This window comes from Strigops habroptila, chromosome 5 (assembly GCF_004027225.2).
Source record: "Strigops habroptila isolate Jane chromosome 5, bStrHab1.2.pri, whole genome shotgun sequence".
NCBI lineage: Eukaryota > Metazoa > Chordata > Aves > Psittaciformes > Psittacidae > Strigops > Strigops habroptila.
This window is the reverse complement of record NC_044281.2, coordinates 23,947,725-23,966,217: the sequence shown is the minus strand read 5'-3', so window position 1 is coordinate 23,966,217 and position 18,493 is coordinate 23,947,725. Positions and strand designations below refer to the sequence as shown.

Below are 18,493 nucleotides of genomic sequence, written 5' to 3'. Positions count from 1 at the left end.
TACACACACAAGGAGAAGCTGTTGTTTAAGAATGCCATCTTCAAAATAATTACAAGAACATATTCAGCGATAAGAAGGAATGTCCATGATGATCTTCCCCAAAAGGGGAAGAAAAATAATCTGTTCCAGCAGCATCTTTTCAAATATTGGTACCAAGATACCAAATTACTTATATTCTAGATTAGAATACAAAAAATAAATGCCATTTTATCATTCATTATAAAATACCTATGCACAGTCACTAAAACAGATTTCTTTTGAGTCAAACCCATCAGCTCATTCTCTCTGGGAATCCTCCAACCTGTCTCTGATTTTCCCATCACCTCTATTGTGGATTTTTTTTTCCCTTAAATCCAACAGATCTCTGTGACAAAGAGCAGTGATCTGCTCCTTTCAGCACACACAGAATGCCTCTGCTGTGGCCACTGGGTTTGTGCCTCCCATGGTATGTTTTGACTCCTCCTATTCATTTTAGCTTGCAGTTCATTTCTTCCATGCTTCCTTAAATGTTCTTGGAAAGATGCTTTATAAATTGCACAATTGTAAGTAATTGTTGCCATTCCTTCACTGATGACTGGTGTTAAGAATATGAACATAGAGAGCAACACAATCTCTTGTTAATGCCATGCCAGAATTTTATATTATGGAATGCATTATTTATTCTTTGAAAAACCCGACAAGATACTCTCTTACAGAAGTATTTCCACTGCCAAACACACACCCCCTTCCTAAATATACTCTGTATATTCTGAGAAGCCCAAATATGAAATAGAATTACTGTAAAGGATTACTATGTAACAGGAATTTAAGGAGGGTGTTCATAATCAGTAATTAAAACACAGGACAAAATCCAATTTTGATTTGTGGAATTAACTAAAATGACTCTAAAAGATCTGAATTCTGCCATTAGCTTGATAATGTTGCCAAACACTTGTTTGAAACTATAAAGCAGTCAAAGTCTGTAAACAGTTGCCAGATTTACTGTAGAACAAAATAATAAAGTCTGTCTGAAATGACAAAGTATATTGTTTTTTTGCTTTGTTATTAACTATGTAGGAAGTTGCTCATCATTATATTAAAACATATTTATGTTTTAAGCAAAGACTGCTAAGAAGAGATCACTGTTTCAACACGCTTCTTGACTGTGTATTTTTTACATTTTGTGCAGAATAAATTTATGGAACAGTAGAAGAAGAAAGTGAAAATATTTGCTAAATATTTCCTAGGAAACAGTCATTCTGTGCAGCTATTTTATTTTTTATATATTTTATATATTTACATTTTAATGCAGTTCAATTTTGGTGTGCTGGATTTTCTTGGATGAAATTTTTCATTATGTGGGGCAGGCTTGAATGGTTAATATTTTACTAGAATCACAGAAAAAAGAAAGGAAAGAAATTAAAAGACTCCTACAATTAAAATACGTTTAAAGATTGAGAACAGTTAATGACACTGAAAAGATAAATGACTGCGCAGTGGTTAGAGTGGAAGGTCTGATCAGCCAGACATAAATTTTATTCCTTATTTTATTCCTTTGTGTGTTGTTTTCTTGGTGTCTAAATCCATGAAATAGCTTCATATATGTCAGTGCTCTTGGTTATGGAAAATAAATTAAGAAAATCAAACCCTTACCTGGTCCTCCCACATCTGTAAAACAGGACCTATACTTTGAAGCCTTGAATGAACTATGCAGTATTTGCATTATAAACAAATTTTGTACTAGAGCTATGAGGAGCAGGCTGGAATCGCAACACATGCTATATCCAAAGTGGGTCATTATGGAAAAAGAGGAAAAAGACAGAAAAAGGCACTTCAAACATGATATGCCAAAAAAGATGGGAGTTATTGCACCTAGGGCAAAACCAGGCTTGCCCACTCAAGCTATGGGCTTGAAGTACACCTGAGGAGAAACCAGACCAGATGCCACTCTGCTAACCTCTGCTGCAGACAGCAGTCACACTGGCAGGAGCGAAAAGCCAGGCTGGCGATTGTGTACAGTAGGTGTACACGTGTGGGTATCTTGGATCAAAACCACAAAACACCACTCTTTCCAAACAATGTTATTGTCCTAAGATGACTCTTTTTACCCCTTTTTTTTTTTTTATCCTTCCCTGGAACCAAGTCCAGTTGTGTTTGTTCAACAAATACTAGTGGTCAAGTGAAGAAGTGACAGCTCTACCTGCTGACAAGCACTGTGCAAATTTTTCCTGTCCTCACACACATCCCTGTCAATTAACCTCACTTCTGACCTGCAAATGTCTTTACAGTGCTCAAACTCCCCTGAGTACACTGTACTCGCTCTCTGGTGTCCATTTACATCATCTCAGCTGGAGTGTGAGAAACTAATTTCCATATGATTTCAAAGGGGCACATAAATTTTATCTGTTTCAAAATTATAGCCTTTACGCTCCAAGTTTGTTTTACAATCACATATAAACAGAGATTTGTTTATAATACACAATGTGATTATATTGACCTAATTTAGAGTACAAAGGGAAGAAATAGGATGATGTGGCAGAAGGTAAGCAAATATTCTATAATGAGTCTGAATCTTATCTCATTTTTGGTATCTTTAAAATAAAAGTACCCCCATAAACCTTGATAGAATTGTTCCTGAAGTACCTGGTGTAGCTTACTTCTCTGACAGGCATTATGGGTTTCAGTCTGCCAAAGAAGCTATAAGCTGGGGTTTTTTCCCTAAAAATTCATGCTTTACCCCTCTGAGTTTTGAAATTGTGTACTTGTTACATTTGTAGCACCTATACAACACCAGTGTAACACAGAATAAAATGATCAACAGATCCAACTTCAGAATAAGAAAATTCTTCTTCCTGTTTAAATTCACCACTCAAAAATGTCATCTTGCCAGTGGTTGTGGCAATGGACGACCTCCACCAGTACAGCACTCAGCATCTGCAGTGCATATCCCCATGCCTTGTGATTGTCTATAATTTGCAGAGTCCACTCTCAGAGATGAAAGAAGGACACTGCTCCTGCTGATGCAGCCCTTCCCTGAAGGGCGATAGGATCCTATACCTGAAGGTATAAGATAGGACTGACACACCACAGACAGGTGAAAAGCAGGACAAGAACACCAAAGCCATCTTCTGACACACTGTACAGCCATTGGCTGCAAATGGGGGTTTTGCTACCTCAACTCTGAGCTAAACCAGCCACAAACTTCATTGCTATCCCAAGTCTGTGTCTTCACGTTCATCATTTCAGTTCCTGTAATTTTAAATTTAGAGATGATCTGAATATTTATGCTCAGTAATCAGTAAATTAATCAAGATGGCTAGGACAATTTATTTCAGGGAGTAATTCATGGAGTTATTTACTAATTGTTCTATACTAAGTGTCATGGGCTGGCAGCAGCACAAATCATTGTGGGAAAATATTTCATTGCATCATAATTAAGTTTTATATTTATTTAGGTAAATAGATTCTTAAAAGTTGTTTTCAACGCATTCTCTCAACTTGGATTCAAAGTATCTATCAGATACTGAACCACCATATTTCACAAGTCTGTTCTCCAGTATTAATGCACAGAAAGATAAAACCTGGAATGAAATCCTGGCTTGGTCAATAGGAGCTTTAACAGCGGGTCCCTGATTTCACTCAGAATGAAAGCACTTACACTGTGCTTTTGTGATCTACTGAGTGCATTTAACCACTCAGGGATGCTGAAAAGGAAGAAATCTTTGCTCTTTTTCCCCTTCCTGCTCTGAGCTTCATAGTTTTGAGCCCTCTGCTTGATCCTCTGTTTCTTTTGCTTGCTGATTCAACTCACTAATCCAGCAGAAATCTTTCTGTTTTTCTTTCTGCCATGACAGGGAGTTGAGTTAGGTCACTGAGGTGCCTAAAAAGACCATCACAAGTTAAGTGGCAGGAGCACGAAGCTAGGAGAAGGCAAGGTGGGGAAGGTGTGGCTTCCACTGGAGGCGCTGCTGGCTGTGTATCTAGGTGACATTTTGGCTGTGTGGCTTCTCTCACTCTAGGGCTTCCTCATAGAATTTTACATATAACATTTTTAACTGGCAACCACTTTTTTAATCATACGTTAGAAGTGAGGTTATTGCAAGCACCAGACCCCAGCCATTTTGTGCAAATGTGCTGCAACAGAGCTGGGTGAGTGAGTTTGGATAACACAAGAATTAGGTTGAACTTTCGCCCCTAGTTCCAGCATTCTTTGAAGTTCTTCACTGCCTTGGCAACTCCTTCCCCTATCTTCCACTATTGCACACTCTGTCAGAGGTTCTGCATAGCCAGCATTTTCTCCATTCTGGGATCTTCAAAAAGAATTTTGCACTAAGCTCCCCAGGGACCAGATCTTCACAATGTTTCAGTGCTTGCAGCACAACTTGCTGCACTGATTTCTGAGCAGAGCAAAACTCTCAAGCAGTGTTTGCTGAACGGGGCTCTAAAATCAAAAGGACTTCAGCGAACGGCTATGGGAACCTTCTAGAACTACTTACTAGGAGAAAACAGATGACCCAGAAGTACATAAGAAAGACAACTGGGTAGTATCGTAATATTGCTTCTGACCCTAAGACACAATTTACCCTTCACTATTCTACAGATCATTGAAAAGTTTTCACATGAACATTCACTTACGCAATTATGCATTTGTTGTATTTTCCACAGTTATCTGCTGGATACATTATTTAACCCAACTGGCTGACCTGCAGTCCAAAATATCATCCAACTATATTCAGTGAAGCACACACAAAATTACGTTTGGAAAACCAGATGGATTTTGGAGACAGATAGTGCTGCAGAACACAGGTTTATGTACTCCAGAAGTTAGGAGAGGGTAATGGCTTGGAAAGGCAAACATGCTTGCTTCTTATACCTTCACTGTAATCAGTTACTTTACAGCAGACAGTCTCATTACTATAAATTGCAACTAGAGGCATTTTTGCCTTGCAAAGGAATTCATAAAAACATGTCAGATCATGTCAGCTGAGATGTTACATAAATCACATTCTGCACAAAATTAAAAAATACATTTTGCATCCAAAAAATTTCAGATTGTTTTCTCAGCAGAGCCCACTGCTTCACAACTCAAGAATTTTTATCAGAATTACAGACACCACTTAAAAGACATAAAAAGAAAGTTGAAAACCTAAATATGCCTAAATGCTTCCATTTTAATCGCCTTGTTCATTATATTTCCACTAAAGTTGCTACTTGATTCCACAGAAGGGTTGTTCCCAACACTGCCTCAGACCATTTCAGAATATGCATTAGCTTCTGCGCTCGCATGTGTGCAATCTAGTGTCATTACCTAGAGAAAAAGGAGTGTTCTTAAATCAACTACAAACATACTGACAAGAGGTATAAGCAAAGAAAAATCCTTATGTTGTAATGCTAATGTCAACTCCCGGCACCAGTCACTAAAAAACTGTGAAAACTACTAACTTCTTTGACATTACTAGGTCTTTAGGGTTTTTTTATCTACTTCAGTATTCGGTAACTTGAGAAAGAATAAACCCTTTCTCCTAGCGATGACATACAATATGACAGTTCACATGAGTAAAACATGTAGGCACATGATTTTGCAGGAACTAGGCTAGAGTGAAAAAAAGTCAGAGAGCTGTATTAATCCCTTGGTGACTATATTCAGTGGGCTATACATTGGCTACACTGGATTTGACCAAACTGCTCTTAGTCACAGAACGGAAAAGAAAAATAGAAGCTAAAACTTTGAGATATGACTTCAACCACAAAATAAAGTCCAATCTGAATCTTCATTAAAAAAATTTTAACAGTAAATTACATATTTTGTATCAAAACACATAAAATCTGATCACAAATACATGCGAGCAGAATCAAAACAAGTAATTCATGTTGAGTGAGCTTCCTTACTGTAGTTTTTACTAGTGTCATTGTGGAATAGAGAAAAAAAATCTGTTTATTTTCCATTAAAAAAAAATCAGGTTAAGTCTTTGAAATGTCACCAATGTAGACAACCTTTAATTTTTTAACAAAACAAAAGGCAGTTTTAAATTAACTAAAAGGTTAATTCTAGAATGTATTACCATAACATTTCCATTTAAAATAATACATCCTTTTCTAATCTGTATTTTAGATTCCTCAGCTACAGTTGGTTTAAATGCTTAAAATTGTCTAATTACTGATTTTCTATTATGTTTCACTGATAAAATTCAAGAACTGAATCAAAACTGTGCTAAAACTCCTTTGTTAAAATGTTGAAACAACCAGGCAATTTGCCTTTCATTAACTACTAGCTACTTTTTGATTGTCAGTGCTAGGCAGCTCACCCTGCAATGGAAATTACTTTACGATACCTACCTATGGATCTTTCTTTGTGCTGGGCTACTAAACTGCTCCTTGCTCCTTTCAAGAACTGTAAACTATAAAGTAAAGATACTGAAAAGACAGAAAGAGAAAAAGAAGCCATGCTTTTCATGCTGAGAAGCTCCAGGCTTCAGATGACACATAGTACTTAGTGCTATTTACTGTACCACTGTAATTATTTGGTAGCTGATCAAATAATAAACATACTATTTGGCAGAGTGGGTACTTGTTGTAGTGAGTAGATGTGAGCTCCGTCATTTTTTTTTTCACTGAGACTTTGCTACTTCTTTCGTATCAGATCTAAGAGATGTCTCTCCCCGCCACAGCACTCCCTCTCCACATCCATTCAAGCCATTTATTGCACCCTTCAGAGCAAACATTACCACACTCCTTAGCTGGATTGAATCAACTGTTCATGTGCATGTGCTATGAAGTAAAAAAGCAAACTGATAGTTTAAATCTACAGATACACATATATATATATATATACTTTTCCTAACGGGTTAATTTCCCAATTCTGATATTGAGAGCAGCTTAACATGTAACAGTCTTGGCCAAATCCAGGCACAGAGGCAGGAATTTCTAAATCCCACCCAACTGCTGAGGGAACAGCAATGTGGAGATGCAGTCTGCCTGCAGAGCCCTGACCAGACTCCAAACTGAAAGCAAGCAGCTACTCAGGGTTTTACGTAGCAGCACATAAAATATTTTCATTTCAAGAGACATTTGCAAACACAGAATGTCCTTGGGTTTATCTTCAGATCTCAATTAAATTTGCAAATGAAATCATCCTTGTTTAAAAATATATTTTAGGGAAAACTGGAAGACACTATATGCTTGGAAACAAATTAATAAAGCTCCACAAAAAGAAGGAAAATGGAGGATTTATCCATGTGAATATCAGTGGTTTAAAAAACAAAGTGGAGACGTTGCACATTTAACAAAAAGCTTAAGTTCACAAATTTCCTCACGTGTACAGCAATTCTTTCTTTAAAAGCTGAAATCATGGTTACAGTAACTTCCTATTCAGTCATTTCCTTAATTAAAGCATTGAACTTTAATGTGAAATACAGCCATTACAAAACCAGAAAGGAATCTGAACAATAACAATCCAGTCAAATGGGCAGCGCAATAACCAACAGTGATGTCAAGAACACTGGCTGATACTTTTTCATCTGAATTGATTATGCTGTGATTCCCTGAGATACAAAATGAAGTTCTAGGAAACTCTGTACTGGATTGACACTGCACTAGCCATGTGATGCGATGCAGTGAGTACTCAGCACAAATGGGCTCCCCTGGGTAAAAGTTATTTTAAAACCAAGCTGTATGTCACTTTTTTCCCAAATTTTTGAAAGGTGGTAATTTTAGTCCAGCGATATGTATGCCTCAACATAGTCTCAAACAACTGTACTGCTCTGCAAATGAAGATTACCCAAACAGAGGCATTTTTTAGTCCCTTTTTCTGCAACATCACAGTCTCATTGATGCCCGAAATGTCAGTGTTCTCATTTTAAGCAGCCTCCTTCCCTTGGACTGTCAGCGCATTCATGCCTGTCTTTGCCTCCCACAAATGACCCAAACTCCCCAAAAACCAACACCTTGGAGGATGCTGATCACCACCGCTTAACCCAGGGCAGTGCCTGCTGCATCAATGACTGCGAGGCTGTTCCCTTAGCAGTGCTGGAAACCCTGCCTGGCTTAGAAGCTGCATTTAGCGGAGAAAGACAGCACCAGTGCAGGAAGGCTGCCATGAGCTCCAGGCAGGCTGCAGGTACTGCTCACCCCTACAACCATAAGCCCTGCACTGTGCACACCGCCTAGGCAGCAGCAGTGTGTGCTCACACCTGATCTGGACCACATTTGCACAGCCATGCAGTCCCACAGGGCACAGATCTGCTATTAATGATCATGGGACCACAGTATTAGGTTTTGACACTATTAGCTCTTTTCTGTTGCCCAGACAGCAGTAACTTTGCAGGTCTCTAGTTACACAGCCAGCTCATGCTCTAGGTAGGCGCAAAGGGTCACAAAGTCACTGCAGGGAAGAGCATCATCTGTTTTTCAGGCTGGTTTAGGGTGCTGGGGCATAGTGTCTTCCTGAAGACGCAAGGTCACTTAGCTTATCAGAACTGACAGCACCTTAGCTTTTGAGGGAGTAGGTCAATAAAAAATAAAGAGTTAGAAAAAGAGTTTACAGAACAAATGTTATCAAAATTCTAGTGCCTGCTATCTACAATATAGCTACTCTTACAGAAATCCTTACATTTAATCAGGATGTTTTTGGTGGTATAATCAAATATTTTCGCAAAATAATTGAAAATACATATACACTGACTTTGTTTGTTATGTATTTTACACCCTGTAACACTGAAAGGCATATTAGACATCTGGAACTGTCTGATCCAATGGATCCATGTCTACCATATTTGCGTTACACTTAGACTTTAAATTGGGCTGAAGAGACAATGTTTTATTGTTAAGTGTAAACCTTGTTGCACATATTGTGCAACAATCAATCACGCAGTAAAATGGGCATAATAAAACTTACAACTTTTCCAGTTAGCACCATACCTCCAAGAATTCTTATGTTTTTTTAAAGAAAAACAAAACCAGACAAAACCTCAGAGTTAAGAGATTACTTTCAAGAAGACAACAATTTGTTCAGGCTATGAAGACAGACATGATGATATTCTCTCCTCTGCCTCAAACAGGGCTCTTCTAAGCGTTTCTCCTAGCTGATTTTATTCTTGTTAAAAAAAACTCCATAAAGATAAAAATAAAAAAAAAATCCCTTAATTATGCATTTTAAAGCACATGTTGTCTGCAGTTTGATCCAGCTTCCAGACAGTGGGATTTTTTTTTTCCGATTGGAGGACACTGGTCAGGAATGGTAGGTATCAAATTGCTGACTTGAACACTGCAATCTGATTTCTGCAGACCAGCCCAAGTGGATGGCTACTGAATTCAGATGGATTCTTTGATGGGTACAAGATAAAACTGCACAGATAACACTGAAGATTGAGTGCTAGGGCTAGAGCCTGCTGACTTATCTCATTGGTTGCACTATCATATCAACAGAGCCTCCCTGGCTTTGCCAGCGGAATGCTGCACAGGAGCAGGAGGTGGGTGCCCCTGCGCACACTGCAGGACCCTGCCTTTACCTTGTGCTGGAAATGCCCTGCAGTGAGGTTTCTGGGTAGACAAATCTTATTTTCAAAGGTGTAAATCTGAAGTGATGACTTTTGGGCCACTTTACAAAAACTGATTTGGAATGAATCCTGAATCTCTCTGTCGCTAGGTGCTTGTAAAGCACTACGAGCACCGATGAGCTAGTAATTAAGTAATAATAGCCTTAATGAAATTGCGAAATTCATATATACTAGATAAGACCGTAATCCTGCTGGATGATATGCTAACCAATTTACATTCCCTTGAAAGTAAAGGCAAATGTAGATGATACTTGGTAACATGCTACTATTAATACTGCTTTTACTTTACAAACTACGAAAAGAAATATTTTTCAGTAATTGTTCAAGAAAAAAACAAAAAGGAAAAAACTTGTATAATGACCCTGTTAAACAAACAGACTGACACAAGGAGATACTGAGGCTTTGTTTGTAATGAAGATACTTTATTAAAGGGAAAATAAATCTGCTTCTGGGCTGGATTCTCCAAATTGAAAGGGTTTTTCAGGTGATGGAAGTGAGCATTGTGCTGGGTCTCCAGCCTGATTACTTCCTGCAGGGATGGTTTTGTCATTGTGCCACCACCCCTCCCCTGCGACTCCTAAACAACCCAGGGTCACTGTGTCCTCTCTTTAATTAGTATCTCACTGCTGGAGGGAGGGGAGAATGTCAAGGAAAAAAAAGAATAAGAAGACACTGTAAACAAAGGTCCTCAGGGGCATCTTAACAACCTGGACAAGGAATGGAAAAAATGCTCAGTTACTTTGTCGGTGGTAAAAAGGAAGAAACTGGATGGGGTGGGCAGAATTTAAATTTAGTTATATGAATTTGGATAAAATAAATGAAATCATGCTAAGAAGGAATCTAATTTCATTCCCAAGAGGGCTTTATCATACAACAGATGAGTACATAATCCGCATTTTACAAAAAAGCCAACCAAAACAGGGTGTTCCAACCATAAAGCAGCCAAAGCCCTAAGGTGTACTCTGCTTCTTAACAGCCATAACCCAGCTCAAGTGGGGTGAAAGCAATGACTGTTATTTGCATTAAAACTACCAATGTGTACTTTTTTTGTGCAGAAGTATTTGCACCGCAATGAGTAGCCTGTTGCATTACTGCAATTTACACTTACATTTTTCACAGAAAAATACAGATAATCCAAAAATAAAGTAAAATGATATATAAAGCAGTATGAGAACCCCACCACTTCACACTAGGTAATTAACTTACCCTCGAAGTTCTCTAGGCTGATGAATCATAAAAACAGCAAACATTACTAAAGACTGTCCTTATCAAATGGACAATGTTGGGCATATAAGCATATGAACATTTACCTTTTTTACTGTCCAGAATCCATAATACGACACACGAGAGAAATTCTGCATATGTTTTGTTAGCTAAATACAGACAAAAGGTCAGTGCTTACAAAAAATTCAACTTTTCTTAGAATTTAGAGTATTCTACAGATTTCAGGTTACTTTTTTTCTGTTCTCTCCCGGTAAATCAGGAAGCGAAACTTGATTTTAAAGCAAAACTCCTGCTGAAAGGAATGTTTCTCTGTAAAGCTGACGGCATAGGAAGTTAAATGGCAGTTTGTCAGTCACTTGGCTAGCTATTGTAGCACATAGTAGGTGGCCTTCCCCCTCCTGGAATTTCCTGCTCCAAGGTAGGCCCTTAGGTTCCTCATGCCATGAGCAAAGGGAAAAGGAAGAGAAACCACACATGCTTCAGAAGAAAACCATACATGCGAGGAGCTGCAGAAAAAACATATTTGGAACATCACAGTGGAAACGAGAGCCCCACATTCAACCTGGAGTCGGCATTCTAACCACATCCTAGCGTCTGCTGCCTTGAGTGTTCAGGAGTGGATCTCTCTCGATTTCTGCTACCAATGTGGTCACGATTTTATGTAAAATAATGAAATGCTAATAAGGAAGAAGGCGAATAGACTCTAACCTGTGGCTATGGCATCGTCCCAAATACAAGAAAACCACACTCAAATCTTTGCCCTTATTTTCTGATTCCAACCTACTGAATGAAGAAATACATACAAAATATATTTAAATCCTTAGATGGAAACAGAATGAGGTGCCAGCTAAGGCAGGACCCCAATGACTGACTCAACTCCTCAGCCCCTGCAAGGATTTAAACATCTTATTCCTCTATTTAAAATCTAAATACAACTGAGCAATTTCGGGTTGGTGTGTTGGTCTTTTTGGTTGTGTTCTGAAGTCCTGGATCATGAAGTCAGATGAATGACAGACCTACGCCAACAATTCTAACACGCAGCTTCAGTGCGTGGATGCTTTTGGTTACGTTTTGCATTTTGAAGCCCATGTACCCTGAGCAGTGTAGTCACCGCAAGGTGGGTTTTAGCTTCACTAGCGTAAGTCTGGCTGTGAGCTGAGCATTATTCTGTGGTTTTAGTCTATACCACAAGAGCGATGCTTACCAATATGCAGGCTAGCTTGGTTTCTACCTTTGGACTGCAGTACAAATACATCCAGAATCTCACATTTCATCTTCAATATATATATATAAAAAAAAAATACAGAATACCTCGCACCCCTTCTGTGTAATAAGCAATACTAAACTGAAGAACAGCTTGATTTTTAAATTATTATTTTTTACAAAATCAGATGCAGCTTTTAAATACTTGTCTTTTATTAATCAGTCTCATGATTTTCATGACTGGATTTATGATGCCAAACACTTAGAGCAGGCAAGAGCACCATTCTTTGTGCTCTAACTCCTCTCCTCTCCCACCTTGCACAATCACCGCTCAAAATTCTTTGGGAAAAAAAAAAAACAAAACACAAAACCAACCCCAGCAAACTAATGCACTCTCTGGGTGAGGGGAAATAAAAAGCACATTTGAAAAGTATGAATTTTAGCTTTAAAAACACTGACATTGATTAAAGATTTCCATAGTGTACAATTTACAAGAAATTACCTCAGCAGGGTGAATGGATTTGGTTTCATAATCACAAAGTTCCCTAATTCCATGGTATTATATTCCAAGCAAGCTTGTATATTAAGTTTAATTTCACTTTTTTCAGGAAGTGATTTTACTCAAGATTGGATACAGCTGTTAGAGGAGTTTACTGTTCCCGAAATGCTTCCATGCAAACTGAAATAAAGAGACATTTCTGGAGGTGAAGATTCACATCCTGATTCTGAAACACTGAACACTTTGGAGAAGCCAAGCTCCACTACCAGAAAATGTTACCGAAAAAATAGTCTTCAAATATTTAAAGAATGGGAGAGAGGTCTGTGTAACACATTTGATGACTTACATGAATTGTTCAGTCTTCGCTGACAACGCATAGCTAGCACTCGCTGGTTCAACAAAAAGAAACACAATGATAGATACACTGCTTCTTGTTTTGTTCTAAACATTAATATTAAAAACTCACTTACTGGGGGGGTGTAGTTTCATTTACTATTTCATCTTGATTCTGTTCTTTTAATATACACAGAAATGTATGGTGGCATACAGAACAGGGCCTCTGCAGAGGAAACGCTGCCAGCTAAAAACACAGGATGTAATCGAGACCACAAGAGACACATACTCAGTTATAAATGTAACTATGCTGGAGGTATGAGAAAGAAAAAAAAAACCCAACCCAAAACAACTCTTATTTTCCACTGCCAGTTTTAATTGTTTCAGTGACATTTTCCCACTCTTATTTTGTGCCAGTATAATGAGAAGAAAAATAATCAAATTTAATTACTTTTGCAGCTAAGATAACCACAGGATTCAGCATTCAAGAGTCCAGCCGTTCACTTCTTGAAGTAACTCAGTTTGTTTTACTCGTATCTCAGATGACATGCACACATTCTTCGTGCAATGCAAGCTTAGCAGGACACTATCTGGTCAAATTAGCCGCAAACGCATAAATAAAAACCCTAATTAAAACCCTATTAAAATCCCCTAAAAAAACAAAACAAAACCAAACACACGTATCCTCCCTCCCCCCCCAACAAAAATCCCCAAACCTCTGAATCTCGAAAAAAATACTACCAAGCATACAAAAACGTAAGACAAGAAATACACAGCAACAACCGAACTCCCCATCAGCGTCTGCACCCCAGCCACTCCCATCTTTCTGTCACAAGAACCAGGAAGTACAACAGACTAAAAAAAGCTAAACCAATTACTTTCTACCATGAAATGTTTTCTCTAAAAGCAACCGAGAGTAAGCGAGCTCCCTAAAACGCTCCCAGTTTTAATAATAAATGGTATTCATCATAATGCGGCTTAAGACTGTTAAGATTTGGTTTCAGAGGACGGCCTAACCCACCCGCTAAAGGGCAGGCGACCGCGGGGCGAAGAGCCCGGCCCACGACACGCACCCGGCTACGCTAGGGCCAAGCCGACTCACTTGTCGTCGTGCCTCGCGCTTCCTACCGCGGCGTGGGGATACCCCGCGGCCGGGGGAGCCGGGGTAACGGCGGGGGCCCGGGGCGGGCAGACGTCCCCGGCGCCCGGGCCGTGAGTGAGCGGGGCGGCTCCTCCAGCGCCTCGGCGGGAAACTGCCGGCAGCGCCGCGGCGCGCCCTGCTCGGACAGGGCCGCCAGCAGGGCGGTACGGGCCGCCCTCAGACACGGCCACCGCGGGGGAGGCAGCGCAGGCTCCTGTGCATGAGTCTTGCCAAGGCCTCCGCTCTCGCCAAGCCGGGTGGTAACGGGCGCATCGCACGCCCTGTGTAACTTTCCCCGTAACTTCGGTGAGGGCGGCGGCAGGCACGGGCTGACGAGAAGCACGGGAGGGTTTTAAGTGCCGAAGCTCTTGCAGCCTGTCAGCCATCTTGTCTGTCGGCTGCAAACTCTCCGAGGAGAACAAGCCCGTCAGAAAAGCTCATCTGCTGCAATTACCCACTAGAGGGAGCCCATAAATCCCCGCGATAGGAAGAATAGAAGTATATTCAATTAGGGAAATCGCATTTTTACTTATTCGGAAAGTTTGTGTATGATGTATTTAGAACACTTCACCACCCACCCGCAGCCTCCAGTTCTGCAGAGAACTGCCTCTTCTACATTGCCAAAAGCCTCACTGACTCATCGCAATATATTAAGCAACCTTGAAGTTTTGAGGCTATCACTGTTACGCAGTATTTATATAAACTCACCAGTTCATAATGCACTTTAAAAATAGCATGGAAGTCAAAACTCTCCCTAAAATATTTCCTATGTGCGTATGCTTAGTCTGAAAGGCAGATACATGTGCACACAACCATGCGGAATGCACATTACAGACACCCGTTTTCTTCAACCCTAGCAAGGCTCCACTGGCAGATGTGGTGGAACAGGGAGTACATTCTAGTTTTGTTAAAATCATTGGACATTCTACCTCTGAATCCTGTGGGAGCAGATTTAGCTCTAGATGCAGTGAACTGGAGGGGTCCCTACGCGCTTCTCCAAACCACAGGCTCTAGGGTTTCACATCATTTGCAGGAATGAGGCAGCTCTTGGGCCAGGCCATCAGCTAGAAAAGCTGTTAGAGATGGGTACCGTCCTGGGATGTATTTATCATCTGATTGCCAGCTGTTCAGCACCTTCGCAAAGTGGGTTTTGTGCAGAAGAGATGTGTTTCGCCTTTATCAAATGAACTAACAGTACCTAGAAGTTTCTGCTTTTACCGTTCAACATTGCTCCTTGGGAAGGAGCTACAAGAAGGGAAAAAAAGAGAAAACCACTTTGCGCAAAAGCTTGAGACATACATTTGAGCATTAAAAAGGCACTCTGTGACAACAGATGGGAGTCTATTCACATCAAGTTTGACAATACATGCTTTTGTTTCAGCATCCACTGAAATCTGTATTATTACAGATTTGCTTAAAACTTTAGTAACAGATTGTTGATATGCTCAGAATATCATTTTAATCAAGTATCTGTTACCCCACCATTACAGGTTACTACTCCTCAGATTCTAACTTGTATGCTAATTTTCGTTGAACTTACTTTCAACAAAAGGACTACAGTACAAAAATCGAAGTACCCAAAGCCAATACAAAAGGGAGATGACAACACACATAGTTTAAAGGTTGTCTTTTTGAGCCTGTCAGCAAAAAAGTACACTCATGGTAAAGAGATCTAGCAATTAACATACCACACTAGGATACAAGAGAGCTATGTAGATTCTATTCTACTTCTGCCACTGCACAATTCTTCCACTGTGAACTCATTCCTCTGCAGTAAAAGACACTGATAATCCTGAGATTGTAATTTAAATCTATTTTGAACCTAGCAATGAAAAAGGAGGCATTAATATTACTATATTACAGCTATGGTTGCTCTTTATCTGCTGTTACTTTTCCATTCATACTTGAAGATTTAAAAAAAAACTGTTATTGCATATACTTCTAGCAATTTTTTTTTTACTTTTGGAATTTAAATAGGATTTTATGTACTTTGACCTTTTATTCAATCCAATATTGGTTATTAATATTGACTTTAAAGCAGTTCTGCTTGTACACTTGCAGCATGACCCAAACGGTATAATAGCTGATAGTTTTGTCCAAGTTTCATGTTACCTGTTTGGAATCTTGATGTTTTTCCTAAAGTAGTTGACTTACACAATATTTGGTAGACCCAATTCAATCTTTTCCTCAACCTGGTACTGCTTTTGATCTCTTCATAACATAGAAGAGAGAGCAGAATACTTGCAGTATTTCAAAAACATCACTTACTATCAAAGAAAATGTCATCTAAATGAAATGCTACTGAAATGTGCAATCAATAGTTGTTCGACAACCACTGGTTTAGGCACGGTCAAGATAGCCACTAGGTAGAATGATGTTTCAATTCTTTTTTCAACATCGGGTCTTGATATCTTAATCATTTAAGAACATCAAAACTGCATAAACCGGGTATAAACAGAATATAAAGTAGGTGAACAATAGTCTTTTGGTGATCGTGACAGAATGCACAGCATTCCTAGTGAATACCGTCACCTACTCCTTACTGCAGTGTCTTAAAACCTGTGTAGTCAACATGGGAGACTTATGTAAGATACATTCAAGTGGGATAGTGAAAATTTCCTTGCGCTGCAGAGCGGAGTTGAGAACTGGAGAGACTATTGTTTCCTTCGCACAGATTACTGTTCAAACTTTTATATGCTGATGGATTGGGATAATTTATTTTATGACCTAAGATTCAACAGAAGAACCTAAAAGATTATAGAGCTAATACATGAGCAAATGAAAATGGTGGTGATCTGTCATTTCATTCATGTTTTATTGCTGCTGGTTTTAACTGGGAGAAATAAATGGAGACAACAGAAACTATGAGAGTCATGTAAGGAAAAGTGCATTTTTCTATCTATCTACCTTGCTGAAGTGATCTGGCAGGCTACGACAAATACTATGAAATAGATAATGGCTATATGAAATACAGAAAATGGAAATATGAAGGCAGTCATCAGACAGGAAGTTGTGCATCTGCAGCCTGCAAACATTCATAATGAGTATTAGATCTGACTTAAGCATGTGATTGACAAAATATATATACATATATTGGTGGACCAATACAGATTTTTAGTTTAGACAAGAGAACTAGACCTTGTGTTGACAGGCCAGTTCGCAATAGGAAATCTGGCCCCTGTTTGAAAGGAAATTAGGACTACACAAACGCAGAAGTCAGGATTTATTTCTTTGAAGGTACAAAAGGGTTTTATAAAGGGATGATTTAGGAATTGCAGTGTTCTGGGAGGTGTCCCTGCTGCTAGACTTCCTACTGTCTTGTACTCTTGGACCAACCTTTTGTGCTATTTACAGACTATCGAAGCTGTCCATTACTGGCAAGCTGATGACAAACAGGTAGTCTGGGAACGGGGAGACCTGGGATCTGACTCATGAATTCCTCATGCTCTCAGTAGTCATTTATTATAATGTTAGAAGACTACTGAAGATTTGATTTAGATTTAGATTAATTTGAAGGCTGTGAATAACAGACACCTTATGCCCACTTTGTTTTGCTATAAATACTTTCATAAGAGGCGAGGCAATGAAGAATCACAGCCCCTGTCCATCCTGGTTAGGAACACAAAGGAAAAACATGATGATCATATAATAATAAGGACATTCCTTGTTTTCTTGTATACTTGGTTCTTAGAGAGGAGGAGGGGGTGTTCATCAACACAAAATACTGCTTTTTTAACACGTTTGTATCTTTTTTTTCTTTCAGAGGTATTCAAATGGATATAACCAATTCTAGAGATAAAATGAACAACTCCACAGTACCACTTTCTTCCCAATTCAAAGACAAGTTCACAGCATAAAATAATGCTGACTCTCTTGATCTATGTATAGATTCCCTGCTCCCTTAGTCATAAAGAGCAGAAGTCGGGTCAGAGAGAAGGAGAATTATGGAAATAATTCAATACTGAATTGGAAATGGTGGCTGAATAGCAGAGACGGATTGGATTTAAAATGTTATCCCACCGTGGCTGCTATCCTAGACAGCTTAGGATGCATTTGCCTGTTCTTTGAAAAGAAAATGTTGCCTGCAGTTGCAGAATGCAGAGCTTTCCTGAGAGAAACAGAAGAACGTTGCCTCATGTAAGCAAAACCAGTGACATGGATCCATACGGAAAGAAGACATTTGAATTAGCTATAGATTCTTTTTCCACTTCCCCCTGCCCCAGCCTGCATGTTTGCCATCACTGTGGAGCACAGAGCAGGGATCACTCTTAGGGAGGAAGAGATTGTTGCTGGAGTCAGGCACAAGGTATTTCCTGAATTCATTATTTTCAAGTACAAAGTTCTGCAAGCCTGTTGACGGCAATTTGTTTCCTCAGTATTTGAAATGTCAGATCTCACCATGCAACCGGAAGTTGTGCTCCGCAGAAGTGCAGCACTCAGCACATAAATGTTTTAGAAAAATTAAAATATATTACAGTCACATATGGGAATATTTTAGTTCCGTAACTCCATTGTAATGAATATGATGTGTTGTCATTTAATTATAAGAGACCCATTAAT

The 18,493-nt window shown here is 39.2% G+C and overlaps 1 protein-coding gene across 5 annotated transcripts in view; it reads right to left on the bottom strand.

Annotated features, from left to right (window-relative positions):
* RBMS1 (RNA binding motif single stranded interacting protein 1) overlaps window positions 1-18,493 on the bottom strand; it is a 146,967-nt gene that overhangs the window by 99,140 nt on the left and 29,334 nt on the right. Inside the window, exon 1 of one of the 5 annotated variants that reach the window (XM_030486439.2) lies at window positions 13,895-13,994. The exons of the other annotated variants lie outside the window; for them this stretch is intronic. The gene's annotated coding sequence lies outside the window, so the exon portion shown is untranslated. Of the gene's footprint in view, window positions 1-13,894; window positions 13,995-18,493 lie in introns of those variants that run through there. 5 annotated transcript variants of the gene reach the window in all.